Source organism: Opisthorchis viverrini (assembly GCF_000715545.1).
Source record: "Opisthorchis viverrini unplaced genomic scaffold opera_v5_238, whole genome shotgun sequence".
NCBI lineage: Eukaryota > Metazoa > Platyhelminthes > Trematoda > Opisthorchiida > Opisthorchiidae > Opisthorchis > Opisthorchis viverrini.
Window position 1 is genome coordinate 323,322 of NW_008751890.1, and position 9,913 is coordinate 333,234.

A 9,913-nucleotide genomic window follows, 5' to 3' on the forward strand; every position below is an offset into this window, starting at 1 on the left:
TACTTACGATACCCGTTTGACCTTACATATTACATCCCCGTCGCAAATAAGTTACACCCAGTTTTTCCCGACAGTGACGCCAGTGGGCCTATTTATATTCAGTATAAACCATTTTTGAGACAAATCTTATCCCTTGTCCTCACTTTTAATTTTTCTGTCTCTTCATCTACACTTGTGTCTTGTGGATAGTTGATTCACTCACAGGCCTAACTCAAACAAATAATCGGCTGGACCGAGTCATGTGATCCATGCCCGAATGTACGACTGCTTAGCTGCTTAACAGATGTTTCCACCAATTGCCGCTAGTGGCTCGTGGGCTAGTGGGTTAACCTTGTGCGAGGAAGCCGACGTGTTCGCGGTTCAAATCCTGGGGACGTCGTCCAGCCTCTTTTCGACTTCGCTAGTCACCACGTTAATTGACGGGACACTATGGCAGTCATATACAACATAAAATATGAATAACTAAGGTGAAAGCAACTTAAAGTTCCGGGTGCGAAAAGTCTTGGATATATATGTAGTTGGCATTGAATCGAGATTTCCGAAAACACAAATGTCGAGTTCCTGCCTAACTTTCATTGGGGGAAGTTGGGTGGGTAGTCAGAGACAGGTTATGTGAAGAGAGGTCGATGGAGGGCGGTTTAAGGTATGTGAATACGTTTCGCGATGGTAAAGCCGTGTCCTAGACATACATCTTAAATTTCTCTAAAACCGTCGTTCGAAAAAGGGAAACTTTAACATAGAGTTTTAGCACTGTGATGGTAATTATTCGGGTGCCGAAGATCCCCCACGCAGCCCCTGTCTTATTCGAAGTTGTTTAAACGGGCTCGGAGTACGCTGTGGGCGCAAAATTCGTACTTTAATTGCTGCCAGTGGCTTCGTCCATCGGTTCCATAAAAACGGTGGGAAATTTCAGGGAAAAGCTGGTTTCTTTGCGTGTTCTCCTGGAAATAACGTCAAAGCGACTTAGACATCATTTACAGCCATCACGCCAGAGCAAACTGAAGTTATAGCAGATATTCCCAACCTGGATAACAAATCTACAGTTGCGGCAAGCGTCCGGCTAGAGCCAAGAGATTCGTCACAGCTAGTAAGTTCTTTGTTTTTTATGACGATCAGCATACGTTATATCTAGCTGAAGGATGGATCTTCACCGCTACACCGAGCCACCAATAGAGCCTTTGGAAAGTCTGTTAGGTTTATGGGCAGAACAAGCCGACGACATAGTAAGACGGCCACTGCTTTCACGTCGACCAAACTAAACGGACTGAAACGGCCTTCTGGGTAACGCTCGTCTGGAAAATATTAGAGGTATAGTGAACTACAGGCAAGCCATCACACTGGGTATGGTAGTCGCGTTACCGCCATCGTGATGCGTACTTCGGTTCGTGGACAGTCCCGTACGTGAACATCTTGAATGCTCCGTTTATTATTGTCACTGTATTTAGAATATTCTTGTGTCTATCGAGGGTTCGTACTGATTCATTCAAACGAGCTAATAAGACAGCCATGTCAACATTGAAGGCTAAAAATAGGAAAAGTGTCCGGAAGGTATGCTAAAAGCACTTTCATGGGAGTTGAAGTGCCTCCCGAAATGACAGACAGTCAAAAGTTGTCACAATTCGTAGCCACTTCAATGAGCCGACACTGCTCGATTTCGAAATCGGTAATCGACATTTACGTGTAGATAATAGGTATGCGGTCGATGCGAACTTGTGAGGTTTTATGTGAGCATGAGGGACGTGTATTGGCTAGATTGTGTTCAACTTAAGTAGCTTGGAACCCGCAGAGACATGAGATAAGAGATATCTGATGGTTTTGTCCGTTCGTAGATGAGTGACCTCAGAACGGAGCCGGTACAGCCGAAAGAAAAGCGTGGAGATTTGTAAAACCAGTTGCCTCCGAGACGTCGCCCCACGTGTGTTTGGTGAGTCTCGTGGCATCTTTACGCTTTTTATCAACGAATATTTCGGTTTATTGGGCGATTGCTCGGCATGTATGACACGACCAGGGCAAGCTTAGACCGGAAGCAATTTTCCCTTCTCTCATTGTGGAAGACGGATTATGAGGTTCATCATGTGCAAGGAGGGCATTTTGAGGAGAGGACATGCAGTTGAAGTGGATTTTTCAACCAAGCAGTCTTTTGCTTCGTCGTGGACAGGAGGTGCAGCAGGGGCATGGGGAACCCCAAAGCTTCCGTACACAAAGTTGTATCCGTCGAGAGAGCCCCTCTCCATTCCCACTTAATTTCGTGATCGACGAGTTAATGAGGCAAACAGCCCCTCTCCATTCCCACTTAATTTCGTGGTCGACGAGTTAATGAGGCAAAGCCTGAAATAACGTATGAACCCAATTTTCAAATATCCTCTGGCGAAAATCTTGTCAATCTGGATTATGCAGATGTCGTTCCCATCTTTAAAGAGAAGGAGAAGGCGCAGCTGTTTTTGGATGAAATGACCAAAGTCATTCTGTCCATTGGTGTGAATTTTGTGTCCACAAGGTACCACGTTGTCATAAGGATGTTAATTTCCGACAGGTGGGCGGTGGTTACAGGTAATGGGAGAAGTGCGCGATAGAGTACAGTCAAGAGAAGGAAGGGCATATTTGCGGGTATGCAGTGCAACGAGGAAGACCAAGCTGTCGATTTTATTAGGCTACATTGCACCGGTATCGAAGGGCAGAAATCGAGTGGAGTTGGGATTTATCGCTCTAAACGAGGGGATCTGACACCGCCCACTCACTAGATCTTCGCTACGGCTGCAGCTATGGATGCACGTTCGAGGACGCATGTGGCCCCTGGATCCAAGGGCTCAATTCTACACCACTTGATCTTACGACTGACAAGTTTACACCCCCTTTAGCTTTAAGTTCGCCGCGCCCAATAATGCATATGGTTGCCGAATCCCGCTATCGAATTATCGATGTACACAAGGTTCCCTCGTTATCTTCTATGGGACTAATTCAGCAAGTAGTTTACCATTTTATCGGCGAGTCTCCAGGTTCAGCGCGGATACCGACCGGGAATTATGGACAAATCGATCTGTTAAGCCATTGGTGAGTTAGCCATTGCAACTTTGTTTAATTATATCTTTTAAGTGATATTGCGGGACATGTGCACCAGTCGCAATTGGTTATACATTTTTTTCAGAAACCCTGCCGGGTAAAATTCTGAGAAGTGAATTGACCACATATTGTGTTTGTAACCATTGTTTGCAACCAGTGAGGAGAAATATGATTTTTTAAAGGTGGTTGTCTATTTTTCAGGCATGGGGTAAACTACGAATGGATATGAAGGACCGCCGTTGGTCGCTGGACTAGTCCATTGTGTATAGTTCGGACATTATGGTCAGCTAGGAGCATGTGCACGGGCCAGGAAGTTGCTATAGGTAGTCTCGGCTGATGATCTGTTCGCCGAGCTTGGCAACTGATTTGCAGACATTTCACCACCACTTAAGGGGACATCTTTAGTGCGCGCTGAAGATGTCTCGTTGGACATTAGACTGGGCTACTGGGCATATATGAGGTCTGATACTCAGCGTTGCACATAGGCACAGGCCTTACAATTACGCTAAGTAACTAAGGTAGTCGATGTCGACTACAGTTGCGAGTATGACGGGCCTTCGTTGGCCGTTAGATTAAGATATCACACATAGTTGGAGCTCGTTTTTATTGGCCCACATAAATGCTGGCCTGATGTTTACTATAGTTAGCAGACAAGCGGAAGCGCGCACAGTTATGGGTATGACGAGCAATCTTTTGCAGTTAAATTAGGACGCTGCGCATAGTTGAGGCCTAATAATCAGCGTCGCATATAGGCGCTGATCTAGTAGTCTCAAAATTAGTCAAGGTAGACGATATCGCACACTGTTGAGTATGAGGTCCGTCGTTCGTCATTAGAATAGGTATATGCGCATGGTTTGTGCCCATCGGTTCGAATAAATACTGGCCCGGTGTTTTTCACAAGTAGCAAAGACAAGAGACGACGCGTACAGTTAGGAGTACGACGGAGTAGGTTGGATTAAGTTACCGGTTAATCAACGCCGCACATGTACACGGAACTGGCAGGTACGATAAGTAGCTAGCTAAGGCGACATCGAGTACAGCAATGAGTAGGATAGGCCATCATGGGCTATCTCATGGCTATCTCATGGGCTATCTCATGCACAGCTGAGGCCCCGTTTTTACTGACCTGCATGGATCCTGGCCTGGTGTTTACTATAGGCAGAATAGATAAGCGGCATCACGTATAGTTATGGGTATGAAAGACTTTCGTTGGCAATTCGATTATGGCACTGTGCATAGGTGAGGTCCCATATTCATCGCCGCACGTAGACGCGGACCCAGCAGTTTCGATAAGTAGTCAAGGTAAGTGACAATTGCTACCATTATCATGGTGGTCACCACCTACAGAGCGACATATTCACAATAGGAACGATAACTGCAGCTGTCTCGTGACGCCATCTTATTTACAGGCTAATTATGCATATCTGAGGAGGGGATCATCCACAAAGATGGCCCAGGAGTCACCACCGCACAGTTCACACTGTTTTCTGACGATATTGTAAGAAGTGAAAACTAAAATCCATGGTAACATGTGCTGTGGCCAGATTCGCCGAACAAAATATATTTTGCGATTATAATCGCTTTTGTTGAATCTGAGGTGTGTAAGGCGAACAAACGTCAGCAACCGATCTTCCAGGGTGAAATCAGATGTTTTTATTCTTAAAGAACACCGAAGAATGCCGCAATATGCTTAAAAGTGCGATTACGTTTTTTACGTCGCGTAAACCGGTGAAAAATGCGAATAGTTGGCGGTCCGTAAACTTGCAATTTCACTCACTTAAACGAAATACTCTAAGCAAAATATCGCAGAAAGTTGCAGATGGATTAGAGTAACTGTCCAGCAAAGTGAGAACTTCGGTGAAAATAATTTGAGTGTGCAACTACCCAGCTTACGTATTCGTTTTATAAACGCCGAATTGTTCATAGTTCACGTGGAGCTGCAGCGATTTCCTAGAATAAGCTTTTTCAATTCTTTCGGTCTCTTTTGTCGCTTGCATTGACAGTCTATTCTTATTTTATGCGTCGTACCCAACTGATGTGTTGTCTTCTTGAGAAGTCGATTCATGAACAAGCCGAACTGAAGCAGATGGTTGACAGGCCCTGGTCACTTGGTCCATTCCAAAACATACGATTGCTACATACGAGGCCTAGCTGCTTGGCGGAGGTTTGTCCCTACAGCCGCTCGTGTCTCGGTGGCCGAGTGGGATANCCCACTCACTAGATCTTCGCTACGGCTGCAGCTATGGATGCACGTTCGAGGACGCGTGTGGCCCCTGGATCCAAGGGCTCAATTCTACACCACTTGATCTTACGACTGACAAGTTTACACCCCCTTTAGCTTTAAGTTCGCCGCGCCCAATAATGCATATGGTTGCCGAATCCCGCTATCGAATTATCGATGTACACAAGGTTCCCTCGTTATCTTCTATGGGACTAATTCAGCAAGTAGTTTACCATTTTATCGGCGAGTCTCCAGGTTCAGCGCGGATACCGACCGGGAATTATGGACAAATCGATCTGTTAAGCCATTGGTGAGTTAGCCATTGCAACTTTGTTTAATTATATCTTTTAAGTGATATTGCGGGACATGTGCACCAGCCGCAATTGGTTATACATTTTTTTCAGAAACCCTGTCGGGTAAAATTCTGAGAAGTGAATTGACCACATATTGTGTTTGTAACCATTGTTTGCAACCAGTGAGGAGAAATATGATTTTTTAAAGGTGGTTGTCTATTTTTCAGGCATGGGGTAAACTACGAATGGATATGAAGGACCGCCGTTGGTCGCTGGACTAGTCCATTGTGTATAGTTCGGACATTATGGTCAGCTAGGAGCATGTGCACGGGCCAGGAAGTTGCTATAGGTAGTCTCGGCTGATGATCTGTTCGCCGAGCTTGGCAACTGATTTGCAGACATTTCACCACCACTTAAGGGGACATCTTTAGTGCGCGCTGAAGATGTCTCGTTGGACACTGGACTGGGCTACTGGGCATATATGAGGTCTGATACTCAGCGTTGCACATAGGCACAGGCCTTACAATTACGCTAAGTAACTAAGGTAGTCGATGTCGACTACAGTTGCGAGTATGACGGGCCTTCGTTGGCCGTTAGATTAAGATATCACACATAGTTGGAGCTCGTTTTTATTGGCCCACATAAATGCTGGCCTGATGTTTACTATAGTTAGCAGACAAGCGGAAGCGCGCACAGTTATGGGTATGACGAGCAATCTTTTGCAGTTAAATTAGGACGCTGCGCATAGTTGAGGCCTAATAATCAGCTTCGCATATAGGCGCTGATCTAGTAGTCTCAAAATTAGTCAAGGTAGACGATATCGCACACTGTTGAGTATGAGGTCCGTCGTTCGTCATTAGAATAGGTATATGCGCATGGTTTGTGTCCATCGGTTCGAATAAATACTGGCCCGGTGTTTTTCACAAGTAGCAAAGACAAGAGACGACGCGTACAGTTAGGAGTACGACGGAGTAGGTTGGATTAAGTTACCGGTTAATCAACGCCGCACATGTACACGGAACTGGCAGGTACGATAAGTAGCTAGCTAAAGCGACATCGAGTACAGCAGTGAGTAGGATAGGCCATCATGGGCTATCTCATGGCTATCTCATGGGCTATCTCATGCACAGCTGAGGCCCCGTTTTTACTGACCTGCATGGATCCTGGCCTGGTGTTTAAGGCAGGCAGAATAGATAAGCGGCATCACGTATAGTTATGGGTATGAAAGACTTTCGTTGGCAATTCGATTATGGCACTGTGCATGAGGTCCCATGTATGAAAGACTTTCGTTGGCAATTCGATTATGGCACTGTGCATAGGTGAGGTCCCATATTCATCGCCGCACGTAGACGCGGACCCAGCAGTTTCGATAAGTAGTCAAGGTAAGTGACAATTGCTACCATTATCATGGAGATCACCACCTACAGAGCGACATATTCACAATAGGAACGATAACTGCAGCTGTCTCGTGACGCCATCTTATTTACAGGCTAATTATGCATATCTGAGGAGGGGATCATCCACAAAGATGGCCCAGGAGTCACCACCGCACAGTTCACACTGTTTTCTGACGATATTGTAAGAAGTGAAAACTAAAATCCATGGTAACATGTGCTGTGGCCAGATTCGCCGAACAAAATATATTTTGCGATTATAATCGCTTTTGTTGAATCTGAGGTGTGTAAGGCAAACAAACGTCAGCAACCGATCTTCCAGGGTGAAATCAGATGTTTTTTATTCTTAAAGAACACCGAAGAATGCCGCAATATGCTTAAAAGTGCGATTACGTTTTTTACGTCGCGTAAACCGGTGAAAAATGCGAATAGTTGGCGGTCCGTAAACTTGCAATTTCACTCACTTAAACGAAATACTCTAAGCAAAATATCGCAGAAAGTTGCAGATGGATTAGAGTAACTGTCCAGCAAAGTGAGAACTTCGGTGAAAATAATTTGAGTGTGCAACTACCCAGCTTACGTATTCGTTTTATAAACGCCGAATTGTTCATAGTTCACGTGGAGCTGCAGCGATTTCCTAGAATAAGCTTTTTCAATTGTTTCGGACTATTTTGTCGCTTGCATTGACAGTCTATTCCTATTTTATGCGTCGTACCCAACTGATGTGTTGTCTTCTTGAGAAGTCGATTCATGAACAAGCCGAACTGAAGCAGATGGTTGACAGGCCCTGGTCACTTGGTCCATTCCAAAACATACGATTGCTACATACGAGGCCTAGCTGCTTGGCGGAGGTTTGCCCCTACAGCCGCTCGTGTCTCGGTGGCCGAGTGGGGTAAGCTCGAGAGCAGACCTACTGGTTCGCGGTCCAAATCCGGGCAACGTCCCCCGACTTGTTTTCGACGCTCTCGGTTGAAACGTTTCCTCATAGGATGCTACTGCTTTTGTTGAGACATATATGGCATAAAAATATGCTTTACTAAGATGAAAGAAACCTAATGTTCCGAGTTCGAAAAGTCTTAAATATGCATACATGCTCAAGACTATAATTGCTTTTGAACCGAGATTTCCGTAAACACAAGTGTCGAGTTCCTTCCAAGTAGGCAGGTCGATGGATACGTTAACGTACGTGGATAAGTTTCGCTTAGTTCATAAACGTCCAATTGCACATAGTTCATGTGGTGAAGCAGAGATCTCCGAAGATCTTCGAAGGTAAAATTTGAAGGCGCGCGCTTCATGGCTTGTGTACAACTGGCCAGTCAGAATGCTAGCTTCCGAATGAACCGGATGGCCCGCTTGTGGGCCGCGCCTCGGACGCACAATGCATTTTTCTGCAAAACCCTTGAGAGTGAAATAAAAGCTTTTGCGTCAGAAATGTTACATTTGTTTGCACATGTGCTCAGTCCGAAGCTTACCTTTATCTACCATTAGTTTTCGAATTGTTTTAATTGATCTACTTTTGAAAAATTTTGACGCGTATTCGACTTTGCCTTACTGTGCTATTGTAGTATACGGTGTCGGTCAGTTTGGTTGATTCATATGTAAGTATTGGTGATGTACAACCTTGCATACTGGGCTTTGGCTCATGAGCTATGTTTCTGTTTTCCATCCACAGAAATTGTCGTGAACACCTGCCTTCGGAGAATCACTGGCTCCCGGTGCTTCCATAGCGTGGATATTACACTATGGCCTCGAAGGTGGCTTCACGAGCGTTTGTGGAGAAATTTGGGACTCTATCCTTTTCATCCTTTACGGCATTTGAGAAGGCCTTCTATCAATTCATGAATGATAGCTATGTGGTGTCTGTGCGTTCACCTAGTCTAAGGGACCCAAGACGAATTGGGCACCTGCAAGGCCCTCCTGAACTATGGAAGGCCACCGTGTGTGGTGCGGCAGTTTGTGGTCGATGAATTCGGCAAGGTCCTTACCACTCAAAATATATACGACTACAGTAGACCGGACACGGTAGACCGGACACGTGCTTTTCTGGCAGTCAGAGGAAGGTCACTACAGCCACAAATGCTTCTCCCGGTGGCAGCGCTCTTCGAACGCTCCCCATATGCATTTAGTATAGAGGTAACGCATGCAACAAATCGCTTTAGGTAAGTTTTTTAAAGCGACTAATATTTGGCCTGTAGATATAAGCTGTACAAATTCTTGAAAACGGATGGTATGGAAACTGGGCGTCCGGTCTGCAAAGAGGGCGTCATTTGATATGACGACCTAAAATCCTGGGGTTCCAATGCCAGTGCCCTCCAAATGGATGTAGACGCTACCAAGCAGTGGTCGTTGGACTGCCACGTTCCTCTGAATGACGAAAAGTGCGTCCATATGTCGTTTGGAGGAAACTCAGCCAATACCTTAGTTATGCATGGTGATAAAGTACCAGAAAACATCACGAGGGTAGATGCCAAAAAGGATTTGGGCATCTGGGTCTCCTCAAACTTGTCCTTCTCACTGCACCCTGAGAAATCGACCCAGAAGGCATTCGCCATTTTACGGATGATCCGACCCGTATCACTCGCATGGACTTCCGAACGCTCTATGGGGCCCACGTCAGACCATCCCTGGAATACGCAAACCAAGTTGTCTACTGGAGGCGCACGAAAGACGTTACCCTCATTCAGTGTTCAGTGAGCCGCTACGAGAATGGTTGCCGGCCTCCAATCCGTGAACTACGAAACGTGTCTCGCGATGCTTGATCTCTCTCCCCTGGAGTACCGTCGCCTCCGATGGGACCTAATTCTTACTTACGCCCTGTTCGAACAAAGCTTGACAAACAAGCTTTTTACCGTTGAACCAGGAAACACCCGGCAGGGACATAGTAAGAAAATTTTCGAACTCAGAGCACACACATTCATTAGATAAAATTTTTCCTCATTTCGGGT